At 43.8% G+C, this 10,221-nt stretch overlaps 1 long non-coding RNA gene across 1 annotated transcript; it reads right to left on the bottom strand.

Moving 5' to 3' along the window:
* Positions 1–567: 567 nt before the first annotated feature.
* Positions 568–7,217, bottom strand: LOC115402456 (uncharacterized). Its single transcript, XR_003933097.1, has 6 exons — positions 7,053–7,217; positions 6,862–6,933; positions 3,593–3,693; positions 2,092–2,193; positions 722–823; positions 568–649 (listed from the first exon to the last, which is right to left on the bottom strand). It is a non-coding gene; the product is annotated as an uncharacterized LOC115402456 (long non-coding RNA).
* Between the last annotated feature and the right edge of the window lie 3,004 nt (positions 7,218–10,221).

Genomic DNA, 10,221 nt, shown 5'->3' with positions numbered 1-10,221 from the left:
CACCGGCAGCATAATTTAAAAAGTACCTCAATGAAATCAGTGACTGAAAATAAATGAAAATGTGAATGTTTTTCTGTCCTGTGAAATGAGATCTTACTGCTCCTCAGACGCCCAGCCAGCTCCTCCTGCTTCATCCTCCTCAGGAAGTCCAGTGTGATCCTCACTAATGACTCTCTGCTGCTCCTCTGCTCTTCATCCTCATCCTCTCTCTCACTCTCTGAGCATGCTGGGTAATCTGGACTCAGGAGCTTCTTCATCTTCTTCAGCTCCTCCTTCATGAAAGCCACCATGCTGTCCTCCAGCAGCTGGAACAGAGAAACATCTGGAGATGTGAGGTAAATCCAGGATGGGCAACATGTGAAGCAGAGTCAGACTTCATGTGGATCTCCAGCAGAACCAGCTTCAGCATCAGAGAACGCTGGAAGCTGGATGAAGGCTGGACTGTTTCACTTTGGACCTGAATGGATCTAAGAAGCTGAGAGTCTGCTTCATGTTTCAGCTGGAAGTCACAACAACGTCTTCTGTCTCACTGAGGAGACAGTAAAGAGTTGAATGGAGATTTGTTCTCACCATAAAGATGGAGTCCAGATGTGCTGGATGCTGAGGGGCAGAGCCTCCATGGAGAACCTGGGAGCTCTGCTGGCTGACGCTGCAGAAACATGTTGACTTTGTTCAAGCTGCTGCTCTGAGGATGAATCCTGACACAAACACTGATCCTCACCCCTCATCAGCAGGTCCTGGTCCTGATTTAAATGAAATGGGTTGCACCCTGGATCCATCACTCTTCAGGGACACACAGCTGGATGGAAACTCAGAGTCAGAGCTGAAAAAATGGAACATCAGGAACAGACTGAGTGGAAAAATGGGAGGAAGACTGGAGGATAAAGGGAAGAACTGAGAGTTTCAGACTGAGTGAGAACTATTGAACAGTTTGAAACTTTTGCTGGATTATGGCTTCAATTACATGATTATGAAAAATGTTCTTTATAATTACATGGAATAAAGAAGACAATAGAAATTAAAACTCAATGTTCTCTGAAGTCAGAAATATGTCCTGTGAGAGATCACTCTTCAGAGACAAATGGGTGGACGGAAACGTAGAGTCAGAGCTGCAGACAAACACACCTTAAAACAAAAGAATAAATCACACTGGCAGTTACCACACAGACCCAACCCAACAACAGTTAAACATCTGGACTGAGCAGCAGCTATCAAACTAGTTCAGAATGAATTCACAAAACAGACACATAAGTTGAGAAATTTAACACTCCGGTGAGATTCATCACACCTCCACCCAGATCTTCTGGGTACATGAAGCTTTTCCTTTCACAATTAATTATCCCTACTCTTGAAGCCCCCCCCACAGGACACCTTGAGAGTTGAACACCTTCTTAAAATCCACAAAACACATGTGAACTGGTCGGGCAAACTCCCGTGAACCCTCGAGCACCCTATGGAGGGTCTAGAGCTGGTCCAGTGTTCCACAACCAGGGTGAAAACTGCATTGCTCCTCCTGGATCTGAGATTCGACTATCGGTCTATTCCAGTACCTGGAATAGACTTTCCCAGGGAGGATGAGGAGTCTGACCCCCCTATAGTTGGAGCAGATCCTCCAGTCCCCCTTTTTAAAAAGGGGAACCACCACCCCGGTCTGCCAATCCAGAGGTTCTGTCCCCGACAGACAAGACCACAGGTTCAGACTGTGAAACAGCTCAACACATCACAGCAGGGGGCAAGATGCTGGCAGCAAAGGCAGTCATGGAACGCCTTAACCAGGGCGAGGCGTGTACAGAAACATCTGTGGCGATTCCTTCTCTCAACCTGTAGTCAAACTGTATTTTATGTTATTTGGATTTTTACGTTTAAGTTTGAAAATGTAATTAAACAATTTTTAAAAGTTTATAATTATGAAAAGTTTTGAATATTTGTCATTAAGGAGGGGGATGGAGCCACCAGGGAGAACCAGGGAGCAGAAAAAACAATATCAACAAAACAATGACGACAGTATGAATGGAAGCTTTAAGATGCTCACAAAGGAGCAGATGATATAGAGCTGTAGAAATACATCACCAACTGTAGGTAAGTTCTTACCCATCGTCTGGATGTTGGTGAGATTCTCTGAATAAAATGGTTTCAAACTTGGACTGGTCACTCTTCAGAGACACACAGCTGGACGGAGGCCAGGAGTCAGACCTGAAAACAAACACATCAGGAACGACTGACTGGAAATACGAGGAAAAATGATCAATAAATCCAGTCGCTGTGAATTTAGAGAAAATTTGATTGAAACTTCTCCAATATCGAATGTCAGAAAACTGCTGAACTGAGTTCTGATTTCTGGCTGCTGGAAAGTCTTTCTCAACTTTTAAAACATAGCATGTGACTTGTTTGTTAAAGTTTTCGCCTTTAACTCTGGACCGATGACATTAGTTGAGGGTGAATGTGTCTCCTCTCCTCTTCAGCGCTGACTGTCCCGTTTTACACCAACACTGAATAAAGTATCTGAACGCTGCACCGACTGACGCCCCGAGACGTGACGCGATTCATTTCAGTGGATCAATCCCATGATGCTTTGCACTGCGGCTTCTGCTGTTTGAGACAGTTTGTGCGGTCAGAATCCCAGCTTTACCTGCGAATATCAAAAAATGGAATTCCATTTTTTGACATTTGTGGGTAAAGCTAGACACACTAGAATCCTGCTGAGTCGGTAAAACAGTGTTTTCCATTAAAGCTAGGGTCGACGATCTTGGAAAACTAGCATGTAGCACGAATGTAGCGTCTCCCCAAGGCTCCGCCCAGCTCCCACCCCACTGGAGGAGCTCCCGTTGGGAGCGAACGCACCGGACGCGGAAGCGCCACGCGCACGGACTTTGTGATCGGCTCCAATGTTATGAACCTTTCCGACTGCCGCACACAACGCGCACAGGAGCGCAGCGCGCCGCTCCGCTTCCTTCTATTTTTCACAAGAGCCGCGAGCACCGAGAGCTCCTTGGCAACGCGCTCTGAACCAGGGCCAGTGCACGCCATTGCAATGTACGCGCAGGGGGCTGGTAGAACGGTGAAGGGATTTGATTGGTTCCTTAAGAGCGGTCCGCGCGATACGATTGGTTGGCGTTTTTACACTCCTGTGGCCGCGACAGTGGTCAGATTTTTTCCGCACCTTTTTCCGTCCACATAATGTATTGACTTCTCCCAGGAGGCAAGGAGCATTTCACTCAGTATGACAAGAAGTGCTTTTGGACAACATCGTCTACCCGAGCTTTAATATATCTTTTTTTTTTTTTTTTTTTAAATCAAGCATCAAAGTTCTGCCATAAGTTCCCCGATCTGGTGTGTCAGACATGAATGTAAAACTAATCTCATGCCAAACAGACTGGGTCTCCTGTGAGTTAATCACTCTCTGAATAACAGAGATTTAGATCCGTCAGTCATTAGTTGGAAGTTTTTAAAAACACTTGAAGAGTTTATTTTATTTTAATGGACTGAATTAGCTTCATCTTTACAACTCAGAATTTACTGACTAAATCTAAAGTTCTGTGGATGATTTAAACTGAGCTCTTTTTCTGACTGAAGACGTTCTGCAGAGTCTCACCTCTGAGCTCTGCTCTGTCTCTCATCTTCCACATGGAGACGTATTTTAGAGGGACGGACTCCCTCCTGTCTGTCCTCACAGCCGTCCATCGCAGAATCAGCCTGCACACACACACACACACACACACACACACACACACTGAACATTATCATGTCATCAGCGTTGAGTGACAGATGTTGAGTCGGATGTTTGTGACTGAGGTTCCAGGACGAACTGAACCGAACACGCCTGTTTCTATTTTCCCTCCAGTTTTCTTCTTTATCACAATAAAAATGATTAAAAACATTTAAGCTAAAGCTTGTCATCTACTCTGTCTTCTGTCTTCTTCCTCAACAATGTTTTGGTGAAGCTTTTTTTTTTTTTTTTTTTCAAAACAACTTCAGTGGGCGGGGCCACATCATCTCCACTGTCTGGTTACTGGTTGAATGGAATGTTACTCTGCAGGGTCAACTTGATGAAGTCTGCTCACACTACCCAAATCTGTATCTCTCTGTCTCACACACACACACACACACACACACACACACACACACACACACACAGCACTCAAAAATGATCTGTTGGATGAACACAATTAAAATTTAGGCAGGATTTCCAAACCAAAGAATATATATGGCCCCAACTCAAATAAAATACATCAATACATTACAATATACTTGAGATTTTCAAACTTGTTTTGGTCCTACTGTAGATCCAACTATAAATTATTCTTTTTTAACCAATTTAATTGAACTCGTTCTTCTTATTTTTTTTGTCAAACACTTAAAATAAACTTGCCACTTCAAATAGTTTTCAAGATAAACTTTGGATGTACCTTTAATTTGTTATCAAGTAGACATATTGTTGCTGCCCGTGTAGCTTATTCTTGCAGAGTCCCTGACTTTTGTGAGCATCCAACAGGAAATACCAGTCTTATTATCTGCGTGCCGTGATGGGGAGTGGAAGCAGGAACAGATGAAACACACAGCACTATTCATTCCAGGCTTGACATGAAAAGACATTCAAATACTGACTGAACAAGAAGAACGCAACAAAACACAACGACCAACAGCACTATCAACACCAGAACACTGAAATAAACCACAAAAACAATGTTTAAATCACTCCCATGATGCATTCAGGCACGACCACCTTCACTACAAAACCCCTGTACAAACACTTTCACTCTGGGTTGAAAAATAGTACAGGGGCCCAATGAATTACTTTTAGGACACAATCAATCAATCAATCAATCAATCAATCAATCTTTTTATTTTGAACTCGGTTGTCAATTGAAGTTCCACAGGAAACAAGTAAACTTAAAGTACAAGTTTCATACAAAAACAATAATAATAATAATAATAATAATAATAATAATAATAGTAACAATAATAATAAAATAAACGTAGTACATATGTACACAGGAGTGACAACCGTTCAAAAGGGAGTGGGAAGAAGTAGATACTTATTCAATCCCACCCCCAGTACACACCATCTCTAATCAGCGGTTGTTTAATACCAATAATGACAAGAATGACATTAGAGACATCAGGGATGTCAAGACTACAAGGCTAAACCACCATTCTGGTCACTCAGGACATAACCATTCACACCACAGCGTTACAAAGTCCAGAGAACACAAAATTCATCCCGAGTCAGTCTGCTCCACACACACACAGACACACACAAAAATGCATCATCAACTCATCATACAAAGTAGAGTCCGAATAATTAGGTCACAAACAATATCATGTCAAGACAGTACTAACGATAGTCAAAGGTAACACTGACGCTTGCTCATAAAACAATCTCAAATAATGGTGTACCTTCTCACAGGTAATCGCTCCCCAGAAGGAGACATCCCCGCATCACTAAATAACAAAGATTGCAACTCCAATAATAACTTACTTCATAATTCATTAATTTACACTTACACATACCAACTCTGTTAGAAGCACTCCTAATTTTTCAAAACCACGTCCTGGTTCTAACTATGTTAGTAATGAATTATCCCAGATGTAATAAAATGTAACATATAATCTTTATTCTCTAACAAAGATTATAATAATAAGACTTTTCATCCTGCACTGTACTGTAATAATGTACTTTCCTGATACTTTGCCTTAAATTGATGAATATTCAAACTTTGTTTTAGACTCCATCCTAAGCTGTTCGACAGACGAACCCCACACACTGACACACACATCCTTCTTCTTGCAGTTCTTATAGCTGGTGGTACCAGTTTACCTCTTCCCCTCAGACTGTAGCCATCACCTTCCCTCTCCATAAATAAGCCTTAATATTGGCTGGAAGAGCATTTTTACTGGCTTTAAATAACAATTCGTACTACAATTAAGTACTTATCTATTATTACTCCTAAAAATTTAATTTCAGTTACTTTTTCTATAACTGTATTATCAATGTTTATATCCATATTTGTGCTTTCCTTACAGTTACCAAACATGATAACTTTTGTTTTTTCCAGATGAAGTGTGTCACGGCCAGCCCCCGGCCTCCTCGGAGGGAGGCTGCTGGTTTGATTTCCAGGTGGGCGGTGCTGAAGCGGGTTTTCGGAGGTGTGGTTCCAGCTCATCAGCCAGATGAAGTTCAGCTGCTCTCCTCGGTCCCTATTTAAGTGGCGTCCTTGGCTGGAATCGGCGCTGGAACTTCACCTCTGCTACAGTGTGTGTTAGACGTGCCTGCTTCGACCTGCTCTTGTGAACTTTGAACTCGCTCTGTTTTCTCCTCTGCTCTCAGTCTGGGATTCGCTCTGCCTGCCGCTCCTGCCGCCCGCCTGCTCCAAATTACCTCCGGACTCGGACCCAAATCTTGGACTGGAACTTTGCCGAGACCCACCTCGGACCCAGCTTGGTCCGACTCAGCTTCTCGACTCACCTTCTGTTCTTCGAATAAATCAGTTTTTTTCACCCGCCACCTGCTTTCCCGTGTCGTCTGCGCCTGAGCCTCCGACCCGACCCGTAACAAAGTGATCGCTTGTTATTATCCATCCATATTTTTATTTTTGCTAATTCCTTGTTAGCACAGTTTATAGCTTCATTATAGCTTTCATTTGAATAGAACATGTTTGTATCATCTGCAAATAAAATCAGTTTCAGTAGTGTAGATACCTTAAATATATCATTTATATACAGATTGAATCATTTTGGACCCAATATGGAACCCTGCGGTAGTCATGAGATATATTTAGGTTTTGTTGGACGAAATAAGCTTTAATTAGGAAAACAAAACGTGAATGTGTCAACTCTAAGAGGGGCTTGAATCCGTCTCACCCTGGATGTCGGCTCTTCCTCTCATTAAGAAGCAGAATTCCCAGATTGTTCTCCAGCTTTAGGGACGGTGATCTGCGGCAGAACGTGGAGAGATGGGTTAGTCTGACCCTGACACACACACACACACACACACACACACACACACACACACACACACACACACACACACATTTGCATGTTTCCAGACTCACCTCTTCAGCTCATCTTCCAGACTCTTTCTCCTCTGGAGGAAACTTCAGGAGAGAAGAAGCTTTCCTCCAGTCCGTCGGGTCGTCTCTCTGGGATCACTGCACAGCGTCTGGAGACAAAACCAGCTTCACTGTTCCTGTCAACATGAAACCAGTCGAAGCTCGTTGCATGATGTAACTCTCACAACCGGTTTTCAGTCTTACAGTATTTATCCGAAACACGCCTGCCTCTTTCCAGTCAGACCAGATGATCACAATCTGAGCTTCTTACAGGAACTCACAGGTGGATTTCTGATTGATAACAGTAAAGAAATACATTTGATTTATACTTTCAACAGCTTCAAAAGAAAAAGAAGTGCCAAATGGTAAACACAATGAAACACAAAAACAGTGAAAAATGAAGCACTTCAAAAACGAACATAAAGTTACTTCAAGTTAAATGTTAAACTAAAAACCACCACCAGGGACTGCAGGGCTGGCTGGAGGGGAGGAGGGGAATCCTGCAGCCGGGCAGCAAGGCAGCAGCGAGTGGCAGAGAGCTGGATTCTCACCTGGAGCTCCTGTGATTCAGGTGTCTAACATCAGAGGATGCAGTTCTCAGGTTTGTCCACTAGATGGAGATCTCTAACAGGATGACAGCTCCTTTATTCTCTCACTGACTGGTTCATGGGGAAGAAAAGAGGAGATTTGAATTCTAAACGTTTCAGTGTTTCTGAGAGCTTCACAGTTATTCTGTCTCTTCATAACGTTTTCCTGAATTTTACTTTTCAGAAGTTGAGTCTTAGATTTTCACTTTGAAGATGCAACAGCAATATTGTCGCCATTTGTCTTGAAACAAAAATTAAAAATCAATTTCAAAAGGTCAATGACCGTAATGGTTCACACAGACAAACAAACAAACAAACATTGTAGAGAGCAAACCCACTGCATTTTTCCTCACACAATGAAGCAAAGGAAGCTGCCATCATTTCCTGCTGTGGTTTAAAAATAAACAAAAAACAGGCCCACCCAGGTGCATGCTGGTCCGACCCCTGCTGTCTAAAACTCCAGGTAGTCAGTGAGCCTACAAAAATTAAAGGAATTTAACCCAAAACAAACAAACAAACAAAGCTACTGTAAGTGACGTGTAAAATAAACACTAGAAGTAATACTGGGCTCTCCAGAGCGCCCTGCAGCTGGCGTCATGCTGCTTTTTCTGCTTTAATGCGAGCGTCGCTTTGCTCATTTTCCAGGTTCCTGTATTCTTTCTGATTTCACTGAAGCGATTCTGCCGTCTTGTAGAGTAGTTCATGTAAACTGGACTCAACATCATCAACTCTCTTTATTTTAGGCTGTGTTCATTTACCGTACACACTTTTCAAACAGCAGCTTCAGCTTAAGTTAACCTTCTGTTTCAACTTGTTGAGCTGGTCTCGCCTGTATTTTCATGTGACCCATCATTTTTCAGATTTTATAAAATTCACTGAATGTTCCAACATATCAGTTTTATTACCGTATTTTCTGCACTATAAGGTGCACGTAAAAGCCTGTAATTTTCTCAAAACCCAACAGAGCGCCTTATAATCCAATGCGCCTTTTTTGCTGGAACTACGGTAATCAGCCTGATCACATGAGCAAACAACCCCTAAACGAGCCAGTACAAACAGAACGACAAACATGAAGCTGCAGGCACATTCTCCACCTCCAACCTGTCCGTCACCACAATCACACAGCTGTCCTCCAGCCTCCAGTCTCCCGACCGCGGAGCACGGCGCGGCTGCACAGCCCACCGACGTGGGGAGCGGCTGGACGCCGGGCGGCAGCCTGCACGCTGCCACGCCAAGAGCAGCCGCCCCCCCGCCCAGCAGCCTGCACGCTGCCACGCCAAGAGCGGCTGCCCCCGCCCTGCAGCCCACCCGCCGGGACGCCGGCTGCGGCTGAGCTGTCGGTGGGAGACTTCACTCAGGAGACGGCAGCTGGCTGAACCCCGGTGACCGAGCGATTAGACCAGTCGTGGCCGCTCTGAGCTGCACATCGTGAAGAGGAGCGATCCTCAGTCAGACTCGCTCTGATATGTCGCTTTACTCACACATTTCAACCGAGAATGTAACCACCTAGATCGCCAATGTGTATCTCGCGCAGACTATTCTATACATCCTATGCGCCTTAAAATGCGTTTTTTTTAAATAAAAGCCATTCATAAACTGTGCGCCTATTAATCCAGTGAGCCTTATAGTGCAGAAAATACGGTAGTTCCACTTTCAAAAACAGGCAGAAATAATGAAGGAACTGAGTTCAAAACTCATCCAGATCTAAAATATAAGAATTTCTTTCTTTTTTTTTTTTTAACGTTTTCAGTCTCTGCTTCTGTCAGAAATGAGAAAACAGGAGATTTAAAAACATAGAGGCTTTATTAAAGCTCGAGTCCGGAGTTTTGAAAGAGAGAGGGTTTGAAATTCCAACGTCTCAGGTTCCGCCCTCCCTCTGCTTTCATGAGCGACCAAGCCACGCCCCTTTAATTGTGCGCGCGAATTATCTGTGGGGTGAAAATGAGAGCCTCCGAGTCCTACAGCATCCTACATGTTTAGCTGTTTACGGTGGATGTTCAGCAGACAGTGGATATATCCGAGGTGAGCGGGGCGGCTGCTGCAGAGCTAACTCTCCTCTGCTGGGCGAGCGGCCGTGCTCTCTGGCTGCTCCACACTTTGATTGACAACACGAGAATGCGGAAGCTCGGAATCTATTGTGTGAAGCTGACCGGCGCTTTTTCGGATAACATGGGGGTCTATGAGACGAAGGCGGGGCTCATAAATACATTTTTATATTGCTTTATGCTAATATTATATTGTAGTATCGAACCAGACTGACACATTTAAGCTCTGTTGAAAAATGATACATACATTGGAAACGAACGGACACGAGCTTTAAAACAAGACATGCTGCGACAGCTGATAAAAACCGCTGTTATCAGAACAATGACAGGAACATCTTCAAACCCTCTGAAACTTCTGGGGACCAGTCCACACGTCAGGCTGTTTCGCTGCGTTCTGGACGTCCGTTGCCACGACGACGGCAGACACTGACAAATACCACTTTATGAAAAGGTTACATCTCCATGGAAACTATAAAAAAACTAAACTTGTCGAAAACACGCCGACACCATCTCCACAGAGAGGGGGAGAACGACTTTTTG

The sequence above is a fragment of the Salarias fasciatus genome, chromosome 15, assembly GCF_902148845.1.
Source record: "Salarias fasciatus chromosome 15, fSalaFa1.1, whole genome shotgun sequence".
Classification (NCBI taxonomy): Eukaryota; Metazoa; Chordata; class Actinopteri; order Blenniiformes; family Blenniidae; genus Salarias; species Salarias fasciatus.
This window is presented reverse-complemented; position numbering and strand designations above follow the sequence as displayed.